The following is an 11915-nucleotide window of genomic DNA, read 5'->3' as shown; positions in this document are numbered from 1 at the left end:
AATCTATCAACATAGAATGGGAGTGGTTGGGACAATGGGCTAAGGGAAGGCGTTCCATCGAAACCTATCGAAGTAATAGTTGTGCCAGACAGGGGAGCCCTCGGAATCAATTGTTTAGACAAAGCGCTACAGGTAGCTCCTGTAGCGACCAGAAACCGATCAGTAGAGCCCAAAACATGTGCTGTAACATAGGGACCCGTCTGATCTACCGGAACTTCAACTGATTCCTTACCCCATCCTAGGCAATCCTATGCATGAACAGAATCGTACAAATCAGGCTGAACATAATCAGATATTTGACATTGATTTCGCCAAGCGAATGTGTTCTGTCTCTGCTGTGGGCGTGCATTCATGTCGGATCGAGCACGATCATTCATATTACCTTGAGGCGCCGAGAAACCTGAACCAGTTCTACCTTGACCCCGTCCTCTAACATCCTGCTGGGAACGTAACACGGGGCAATTTCGCATCCAATGGCCTAACTGCTTACAATATGCACACTGATTTGAAGAGACATTCAAACGACCGTAAGGAATATTGAGAGGTGGTCGTCCACCTCTATCATAAGTTCTATCGAGGCCCCTATCATAACCTCTAGAGGGCGGACCACACACTTGGGCCAACATAACTTTTGTTTTTAACTCTTTTAATTTCTTGTCCTCGGTCCCCTTCGCCTACGCCTCTTGGCGCTCATAATACTGAGCCATCGTCAAAACAGAGGCCGGAGAGGACGTAGTCCAAGAACTTTCACTAGCTTTTAGGCGGCTTGCTATGCCAGGTAACAGATTCGAAACATATTTATCGACAAACAGATGTCTGCCAGTATCATCGGTAAGGGACTGACCGCTAAAATCATGAAAAGCTTCCTCAAAACGCGTAAAGAAATCAGAAACCGATTCATCTATCTTTTGTTTACAGGACGCTAGAACAGTCCAATCAATCTTTTTAGGGGGAATAATCGTTTTAAGCTTAGTCAAAATAGCAGCAGGAAGATCTAATATTAACTGATGCGGTTTTTGGGCGGGCTCTCTATCCGCATCCGTGCGCTCTATCTCCTTCCATTCGGCACCAAGTACAGCACGGTCATCAATTTTACGAACGGTCCTCCACATATCTGGGGGCAGAATAAGACCGAAAAACAAATCTATATCACATAAGGTCATGACACAAGAATTTAAAGCACCCTCAACTTCTTCATAAAAGGCGGCTGGGTTTTTACGTGGGTCAGGTAATGCATTTTTAAGCGCCATTACATCTGCTCTATTCCAGGGAGTGTATACCCAATTATAAATAAAGTATCCCTTAGCATCGACAGAATTTTTATCATCATTATCCCCCGTTCCTTTAGGAGGAACATACAACGGCGCGGCTTTCCGCATAGGTTTCATGACAACTGGTATCATCTTATCTGTCACGAAGATAGGACGCATCGCCTCTCCAGGCGGATTAGTCTGTGGAGCGGTATCCGCAGGCTATTTCTGTTCCTTCAGATATCTCGCCTCATTCCGTATTTTAACCAGCCGTCTAATCATATCTTCTACCTGGGAAAAACCAAAAAGACCTTCACGTAACTGTTTATGATCAGTTGCAATATCAGCAGGTTCTAATGTTGGGAAACATTTACGATACATTTCTACAACTTCATCAGCAAACATCGCAGTGAAATATATCTGTTCCTTTTCTGACCAATCCTTTATAATAGCAAAAAGATCGGAAGCAGGATCAGTGCTACGTAATGCTTTACGAGCAGCTTGTCTGATTTGGGCCGACCGTTCAACTGACAACATCGATCGGGTGTCCCGCGCTTTCTGCTGTCCTGAATCAGAATCCTCATCGTCCCCGGACGGAGCAGACGGAATGATATACGGAGGTGGAGGTCGATCTAATAACAAAAAATCATCTTGTGGTTTATTAAGGACAGGATAAAGAGGATAACGGACAGGATATTGGCCAGATATCTGTAACCTACTTTCTTTCTCCTCTCGCTCCTGTAGTTCTTTCGCTTCTTTCTTTCTTAATTCCAGCGCTTTCTCATACAGTCTTTCGCTGTTCCTTTTCAATCAACGCTTGCTCACGCTTCTCCTGCTGTCGTACTTCTTTCTCCCACATTCGCAAACTCTCAAACATATCACGCCTAGACTTTCGTTCAAATAGACATCGCTCCACATATTCAACCTTTCGCGCATCAAACGACCCATGCAATGGCCAACGTAACTCAGGATCCTTCTTAGTGTATTTATGCCACAACATGCTGTACATTATGGCAGAAAGACCAAACTTCACATACATATCTCGATTAGGAGTCCCCTCGGGGGGAGCCGGCTGCGATTCCTCAAGTCGTAAACTGGTACCACCAAACAAGCAGCACATCTTTCGAAGTGCGCGACCAACAGACATGCTCAAAAATAGTGCAAGATATACACTACTATAGGGAAAGAGCGCTTAAGGTACTTTCTTAGTACGTTGCGCTATACAAATCAAAGCGGAGAAAAGAAACTCCATGCTATGTCTGCCTATATGAGTTGCAACACATATATACCAAATCAAATCATTTCAAACAAAATCCAAAGTAGACAAGTCTATCCCAAAGTCAAACGTGCCACGATAAGCGTCCTTATCATACATGGCACTCCAAAGGCCAAGGCCTACAACAGGCGCCGCAAAACGGCTCTTACCAATCATAGACCGTCCAGATTCCAACTGCCAAGTTCTAAATTCGACCAAACGGTCACTGCACGGCAGACCAGCAGAAGAGATCTCAGTCGAGGACCGGTGCCGCCTGGATGGTCGGATCGGAAAGTAGGGAAGGAACACCTTGGATGCCAAGACACGGGTCTCATCTGGCAGCGATCGCGTCCTCAGCAAAGTTCCGAACCTTCGTCACGACCAATCCTTCGGGTATCCGAGTCGCTGATGAGCCCCACGTGCCGGGCGCCAATTTGTCGTGCAGGCCTCAGCCAGACACGCTAGTGCAAGGGGTTTGCCCTTCTGCGCACAAAGTCCTCAGACCCAAAGGAAAAAGTTGGCACGGAAACTGGAATTGCAAAACATAGAATTTATTACACTTCATGAAGTGGTGCTAAAGTTCAACCAGTACCCTTCGGCACTGCGAGAAGTAGCACAAAGGGCTACCGGACACATGGTTTATTTATACCCACACAGGGGCTAAAAGGAAGGCGGTACAAAGCACAAGAGCACATTTTATGTCCATACAAGGCAATATCGAGAAGTACAGTCAATCAATGGGAGGAGTTAACAGTCTTGGGGTCTCGGCTAACACATTCCAATCTAGGGCTAATCATTAGCAGATGTGGACCCTAACGGTCAGGAGCAAAACACAGAGATGCTATTATTAGCCTGTTGCCGGGCAGATTCAAAGGCCACGAGCAGAAAGATAGGACAACGCACATGGTCGGCACGAGGCAGCATGTGGCAGACAAAATGGCTGCCACAAATCCAAAATGGATGCGCTAAACGTCAAGATAACAGTCAGAACTCGGATGTCTTTTGCTAACGCTCAACCTAATCCCTGTCAAACTACAACATTAGGACCCGGGACGTTTAAAAAATAAATGAAAAAAAAGACAGGGGTAAGTTACCCTGACCTCTTAGGCCTGGCGGTGGAATCTCAGAAGGACACCGCCTGGAGCCAAAAACGTCTTTTGCCGCAAATTTGTGAAGGATCTGTGGCAAAAAAAAGTGTGAGTTACAAGCTTGTTTTGGGGGGGGGCATGTTTTTATTTCTGCCCTCCTTCCCAAGCCTCTTGACCGGCCCAGGGACCCCATCCCCCCTGGCTGAGATAAAAAAGAAGGCAGGGGGTGCACCCTCCTCCCAGAGCCTAATTAGGCCGCAAGGCCCCCATCCCCTAGGGCCGTGTAAATAAATAAATGAAGGGAAGGGGGCTTTCCTTTTGTTTTTAAAGTGGGTGGCGGCGAAGTGGAATCACTTTCACTTCAGCCACTGCCCAACTATCGTGCCAAAATATGACGTCGCTGCTAGGTGCACTGAAGTCACTGATTCCCCTGATTCTGCACTAGAGCGATGAGTAACAGTAGCAAGTGCGGTCTCACACTCCAGTGCATAATGTAGATGGAAAACGGCCTCCAGGGGTTGAGGGAAACATCCTTGGAAAGTACAGAGCCTCCCCTTTAAAACAAAGCCTTCCTCAATTAGTTTCCTACTCGTGGATCACAATTATGGCGCAATACGTGAGGCGGAAACCACTGGTTCACCACAGATTCTCTGTGTTTGGTGGGGCTGCTACCTCAGGAAATTCGGCCGCCCCCCATGGGCCCAAAATGTGAATAATAAAAGTAGGTTTTCCTCTGGGGGGATTGATTGCGCCCTCATAGGAGAAAACATATTGGTGGCCATAATTTAGATTTTTTTTTAGGGTGGGGGGCAGGGCCCCGTGAAATAGGCCAACACCACTCAACTCAATGGGGCATAAAAAATCATTTTAAAAGTATATTTTCCCCAGGGGGGGGGGGGGGGGAGATTGGGGGGAATTATGGATCCTAGATGAAAAAGTATGGCAGCCATTATTTTCTGCTATTTCGGGGTCTGTCCGCAGGGGGAATGCGCCACCTAACCCTCCTCCCACCAACCCCCCCAGCGGGGGCAATATTATTATTAAGAAGCATGTTTTCCCCTGGGTACGCAGTTGCACCCCCAAGGAGGGGGCTGTCACACTCCCTCCACCCCTCCCTGCCTGCCCCCCAAAAAATGGCAGTAGTCCACCAAACTACCAGGGAGTGTGATTTCCCAATGTAATGGGCATGTTTTTAGTGGTGTCTATTGAAATTAAAAGCTGCCCCAATGTTGCGATGTGGGCTACTTTTGATTTTTGTTTTATTTATTGATAGTTCGAAACATACTAAAACGTTTAAATTTTAAAAACACAGGACAAAAATATACAAGATTAAAACCAGGATAAAAACAAGAATAAATAACAACAAAAAGATATTTGTACAAAGTTCATCAATGGTGACCAAAACAGTTTCAAAATAAGGCTCACCCTTGCACAGTGGCTAATGATTTATGCCTGAATGTCCATGCAGTATACAAGAACTTTGAAACCACCATAATTGAGGTGGTATCGTTTTTGCATATTCTATAGGCTTCTCAACGCTCTAGCGAGCTGAGGGATCTACACAGGGGGTCTATCTGTCTGCTTCTAGGTGGAATGTAAAGTTGGCAGAGAACCAACAAATGCTCGCCCGTCTCCTATATATTTTACAGTAAAAGCAATAGTCTGACCCCTGATGCGTGTTCCCCCAGTGGACAGTGAAAGCTGCCACAGGGAATATCCCATACCTAAACTGAAGGTACGCCAACGGTGCGGGTACCGGTTGTATTTAACCCATGAACCCCTCAGCCTTGCTTATGGATTTGTGGAGTAAAAAGGCACTTGTTAGGCTACTTATATGCGTTTGATGCTCCCTGTGGATAATAGCTTTCTCATGGACCAATTTTATTATTTTTAGTGCATCACCTGGGCAAATGCAAGAAAGCTTTTTCCAAAATTTCTCCAAACCCATTGCGTTCCATGCTCTTTTAATAGATCCCAACCATCCTATTTTGCTCACCGATTTGGAGTTTAGGATAACCTACAAACCCTCCTTAAAGTGAGATTGCTCCTGAGTACTCCAGATACCGATCCAATACAACAGGGGTCTTTGCGCTACCAACATTGCTATGTCGTGAATGCCAAGGTTCAGGCGCAGTGGTATAAGTGGTATTCCCTTCCCAAGACTAATCAGGGCTCTGAGAACGTTTTTTTCCAGTACGCTCGGGGAATATATTTTGCAAAATGCCCCCATCATTCTGCGCCATAAAGTTTCACCCACTAGTGATACAGGAGTCCAGTTTTCTTTTTTTGTGAATCTGCATATGACTCGAGCTCTATGCTTAACAGCTGTAGTGGTTTTTAGAATCTGCGGAAGGACCTGCTCCAGCTAATTTAATGCCCAGGTAATCGAACACTTTAAAGTATTTCGTTTCCCACCTTGGTGACCCCTATGCCCTACCTCTTTTTGGGTAGGTCATCTATTTGGTTTTGGAAGTGATTTGGTGGCCATACTCCCAACAAAACTGATTGAACCTATCGATCAGATTTTGCATACCTCTCCTAGTCTTGGACAACAAAAGCATGTCTGCAAAAAGGAGCGCCAAGATTTTTTCCCTAGCCAGGGTGTGTGCGTCTTTGACACAGTTCTGTAGGTAAGCAACACAATTGTTTATAAATAGCAAAAAGAGGGTTAGCACAAGAGCGCAGCCTTGGCACACGCCTTGACCGACCAGGAAGGCCTCAGACAGTTCTCCATTCGTGCCACACCTAACTTTAGAGCAATTCCCTTCATGGAGTAGTTGGACTATATGCAGAATATTTGGAGGAATCCAAATCCCATGGAGTACCTCCAACTTTTTCCCTCTTGGCCCCAGGTCAAACCCACAAAAGTCAATGATTGCCACAAAAAGTTCCCCCATGGCCAGGTCCACCGTCTTCCATTTGACATGGTTGAAACGGAACGCAGGGTCAACTGCGTTGGTCTTATACCTTAATCCTACTTGCAGGTTTGAGAGGATGTGGCTTTACTCGCTCAATGACCTGCTTGCAGAAGACCTTTTGCATATTATCTATTAGGCTGATTGACCGATAATTGGAGGGGATGCTTGGATCCCCTTTTTTGAAAATTGGTATGATCTCCGCACCCCTCCAAAATGTTGGAATTGCCCCAACCATCGAGATAGTATTTGAAACATTGATATAGGAGTCCCCGACAGTGATGTCTGATTTAAAGACATCTGCATGAATCTTGTTGAGGCCCAGGGCCTTCCCGTACTTAAATGAAACCACAGCAAGTTCAGTTTCCTCCAAGGAGAAGGCTACTGGGGAGAGGTTGGGGTCTAACAGGCAGGTGGAGTCCCTGGCCACAGATGCTTTTCTCAGTGTCATTGGATGTGGAATACAACCTTCAAAAGTGGGCAACTAACTCGCAAGGTAAAATTTATGTTTGACGGTTTACCCGATCTCCCTTTGCCTGCACTAACCAGAGACCGGAATTTCTTCTGGTCACTGGTTGCTGCGACATACAGGAGATCTGCCCAAATGCAATTTTCCCCAATTGTTTTAGCTTCCCATAAAGTGACCCGATAAATAGCCCCCTTTTTATTGCTTTTAACAAATTTGCCTTTGCATTTTTACAGGAACTGTTAAACCACCTCCTTGGAGCCATTGGTCTTGGGTGCCCCAAAGCTTCCTTAGAGAAAAGGTCCCTTAGGTTGGAAAATATTTTGTTCTTTGGGCACTCAGAAGGGTTATCTTTCTGCCCTGTCTGCCTTCTTGCGGCTGTCTGATGAACCCTCTTTATTTAAGTCCCCTATTGTAAATAGATGTTTGAAGGGCCTTGACCTTATGTCCCCCTGTCCCCTTTTATTATGCCTCAGTGGGACCTTAATTTTGTCCTCACATTCTTGATGTGTGCTCTTCTCGAGCTTCTTCACAGTTATCCCCACATGCCGCTCACCATCAAAACAGCCTTTCTTGTGGCAATTACATCGGCCATGATGGTGAATGTGCTGCAAGCTTTATCTTCCAAGCCTCCATTCTTTTTGGTTTATCCGGACGAACTGGTGCTTCGCATTAGGGCCTCTTTCCTGCCGACAGTTGTGACACCATTTCATGTGGGCGTAGCTGTTAAATTGTCCACCTTCTACACTCCTCCACATCCTTCTAAGGAAGAGGAGTGTTGTAAATAACTCCGAGGACAGCGTGGCATTTCAAGGTAAGGAGTTTATTCATATACCATCCGATGCAACCCGTTCCCTTCCTGGCCAGAAGTCAACTGACCAGAATGGAACCCTACTTTGCACAACAGCCGTCATGTGGAACTCAAAGACAAAGAGATTCCAAATGCGGCACGAAACAAGCACAGCTTAATCACAACACATCTCCTTTTCTTCACAATAAAAAAATTATAATAACTGAAGAGTAAAGAGGTAAGCAAAAGAAGCCAATGAAAAGAGTATTACAAGGAATAAAGGATAATGAAAAAGGATATGATGAGAAAAGCAAGAGTTCACCATACATAGTCCTCAAGATACACTGGAGTTTTACGTTCTCTGGTTTGCCTCCCTTCATCTCCTACACAACTATTTGGTTCTTCCATTGGGAGAACCACAACATCAGAGGTTCTCCGAGCGCTAGCCCCTTCCACCCGGTGGTGACTGGAAGAAGGACCAATTCTACTGCCAAAGTCAGCAACTTTCATAACCCTGGAACCATGAACTGCTTCTTCATACCCTTTCGAACAAACGCCACCTTTCCGATACAAGGCAACTCTGTGTGTTCCAATGTTCTCCATTCTCCAGGACCACGTAAAAATCACAAGATTTGACCCTTAATTTGGTAAGTTCTCCTGATACCCTTCCTGCCAAGACTCTCAACCAATCACCCACTACAATCCTAGTTTTCTTGCTAATATCAACAGTTGCACTATTATGCACAGCACACTCCTTCAACCAGCCAGGCCCCTAAACGTCACCAGGAACACACCCTTTCATCACTTCAAACGGGGACTTACCCAATGAGTCTTGTATAGTAGTACAATTTGCCCACACCATTTCCTCAACACCTTCTTCAACATCCTGATTGCCAACCTGTTGGCCCTTTCCACTATGCCATTGCCCTGGGGATTGTACAATAAGTACAATGAAGTACGCTGATGTCTGATACAGCTACCAACCAAAAAGTCTTCCATGGCATTGGAGGTGAGTTGTGTACCATTGTCTGTCATCAGAACAGGAGGAACACCTTCTCCACGAAACACTTTCCTCAATGCACAAATTGTGGTGCTCGTAGTGATGTCAGTCATGAATTTTACAACCACTTGGAAAATATCTACACAAACCATAGCGAACTTAAAACCACTGTGTACCTCAGACGTAGGACCAATGAAGCCTAAGCAAACAGTGTTCCAAGGTAAAACTGGATTGTTAATGCGACCCATGAAAGATTTGTCTCCAACTCAAAGATGTTTCTCACTTTCCTTACACTCCACGCACTTGACAACCCAAAACACCACCTGAGCATCCCTACCAGGCCACATCAATTGTGCTCTGGGTCAAAATTTGTCCCAAATGTCCTGAATGAGCCATGGCTACCAATGTCTGTCTCAGAGTACCCGGAGGCACAAACTTCTCACCCCTCATAGGAATATGGCTTCCACATGCAGACAACTCATCTACTAGTTTGACAAAAGGTTGTACAGAACTGGTTACACAACTCTCCCGCAGTTTTCCCTTAAATCACCATACGCATGACATCCTTAAGTGTAAGGTCTTTTTCGATAGCTTGACACCAATCCTCCCTTGTGATAGGACCTGCCCACCCCACAACCACAACTTGCATAGAAGCATCTAAACCTTTGTTCTCCTGTTCATCCACAGCAGGGCCTTATACCACATGCCAATCCAGAGTAAGGCGAGATAGGCAATCTGCCTGCACATTCTTCCATCTCAGGATATGCTCGATCTCAAAACGATAGTCCTGGAACCTGGCAGTAAATCTCGCCAGCCTCGCTGAACCCTTGCTAGCGCCACCAGGTAGAAGGATTTTAACGAGGGGATTATGATCAGACCTTAAAGCAAAGTGAGTACCCCACAAATACGTTCAAAAGTATTCGACACCCCAAGCAGCACCCAATGCCTCCCTTTCAAACACAGAATAGTTTCTTTCCGTTTCAGTCAAAGTGCGTGAAGCAAAGGCTACTGTTCTTTCACCATCACAATGTTTTTGTGAAAATATGGCACCCACCCCTGTAGCACTGGCATCTACAGGCACCATGGATTTGAGTTTGATGTTAAAAGGGACCAATATGTCCGCCTCACAAATTTCTTTCTTTACATTTGCAAAACACATTTCTTGTGCCACTGACTATTCAAACATCTTTCCTTTCTTCAGTAGCACTCTCAAGGAGTCTTGTCTGAAAAATTATGTAAACATTTTGAATAATATTCAATTAGGCCCATAAACTACCTGAGCTGATCTTTGTCTGTGGAGCAGGAGCTAAACGTATGGCTTCCAAAATATCTTTTTTGGGCTCACCATCTGACAACGTATAACCTAAATACTCAGTTGCTTCTTTCAAAAAGGAACATTTTTCTTTCCTCAGGGTGAGATCCACAGCAGCAATCATTTCCAATGCAAGTTTCAACACAGTATTATGTTCATGAACGGATTTGCCAAAAATTAGTATATCATCTTGAAAGTAAATTAACTTTCTAGGCAATGAAGAAGTCAGTGATCATTCTTTGAAACAAACTTGCGGCAGATGAAAGGCCTTCTCGTAAATTGGTATGTCCCCTCATGGTGATGAAAGCAGTGAGAGGTTTAGAGTCTCTGAAGTTTGATCTGATGATACGTGCTTTTGAGATCCAGTTTAGAGAAAAACCTTCCTCACTTAAGCAACAAAATCATCTCATTGATGTTGGGCAAAGGGTAGGTATCTGTTACAAAATTCCGATTGAGAGACCTCATGTCTACACAAAATGTGAGGCGTCCATCCGATTTAAGTGTGATTTCCATGGTAGAGACCCAACTTGAAGCCTCTTCTGGCTCTATTACTCCTTGCTGAAACTTTTCTTGAATTAAACTCCTCACTTCTTCACGCACCACCAAAGGGACCCTCCTGAATGTATACTGTACAGGGACGCATCCTCCTTCAAAATAATCTTATGGGCATAACCCTTTGAAGAATCCTTGAACACTGCACTTTTCGCATTAAGAATGTCTTCAATGGATTCTTGCTCAACCAACATAACTTGGGAAGGTGCCCTAGGGTTGACAATAATGTGTAAGTCATATTGATGGAGCTAACCCAGAATTGGTGGCCCACGCTCAGCCATATACACCTTACCCTCAATGGACCTTCCCTGAAATTGAATTTTTGCATCCATAAAACCCAGAATGTCAATAGATTCCCCTTGGTAGCCCCCCGGAGATATTTCATTAGGTTTCAAAGTACAGTTTGGCCACCACTGATCAAACACAGATTTGGGAATGATGGTATACATTGATCCCATGTCGACCATATGTTCAAACTTACAATTGTTTATGACAAAAATGGCTTTGGGTCTGTTCTTTCTCTGTCCATCTTGTGCTACTCCATCAACATCGATCACCATAAGAATCCTGTTGCTGGACTCAACATGACATACCCCACTTTCCGATAATAACCGAACGCTATTGCGATTACTCATTCTGCACATTTTGCAAAATGGCCTAATCGGCCATACTTCCTGCACCACATGTTATTGGCAAAGCAGAATTTAAAGTCTGAAGAATGACTGAAGGTGCCACAACTATTGTAAATTCTGTTGCCTTGTCTAACAGTTCCACCATACTTGATGGACTTGCCAGTGTACTTGAGAGCGGTAACGGGCTTCACTGGTTTACTGACAGCAGCCACTTCCGAGACACCTCCCTCTTGTTTTTTCCTCTAAAGTTCATGCATAACAAGAAGCAGACTGTTCTAAAACCTTAGCCATGTCAATGGCTTCCCTCAACGTAGGATTTTTGGCTGCCCATAGCCGTTCCTGGATTTTCTTCTCTCTACACAGAACTCTCAATTGATCCCTTATTAGCTCGTCAGTCATAACCCCAAATTTGCACTTCATGGACAACTCACGTAATCTTGAAACAAACTCATCAATTGACTCTTCTACTCTCTGTGTTTGAGTATAAAATTTGTAGCGTGTCATGACTACGTTTTCTTCCCTTGTAAACTTGACCTCCAATCTACGTTTAGCTTCATCAAAAATATCAAGCCATATTTTCCCACTTGTGCCTATAGCTTGAAGCAAAAATCGAAAAACTTGTCTTTAACTGCTAAAATACTTAACAACAACACTT

This window comes from Lissotriton helveticus, chromosome 11 (assembly GCF_964261635.1).
Source record: "Lissotriton helveticus chromosome 11, aLisHel1.1, whole genome shotgun sequence".
In the NCBI taxonomy this organism is placed as follows: Eukaryota; Metazoa; Chordata; class Amphibia; order Caudata; family Salamandridae; genus Lissotriton; species Lissotriton helveticus.
Note: the sequence above shows the minus strand (reverse complement) of the source record.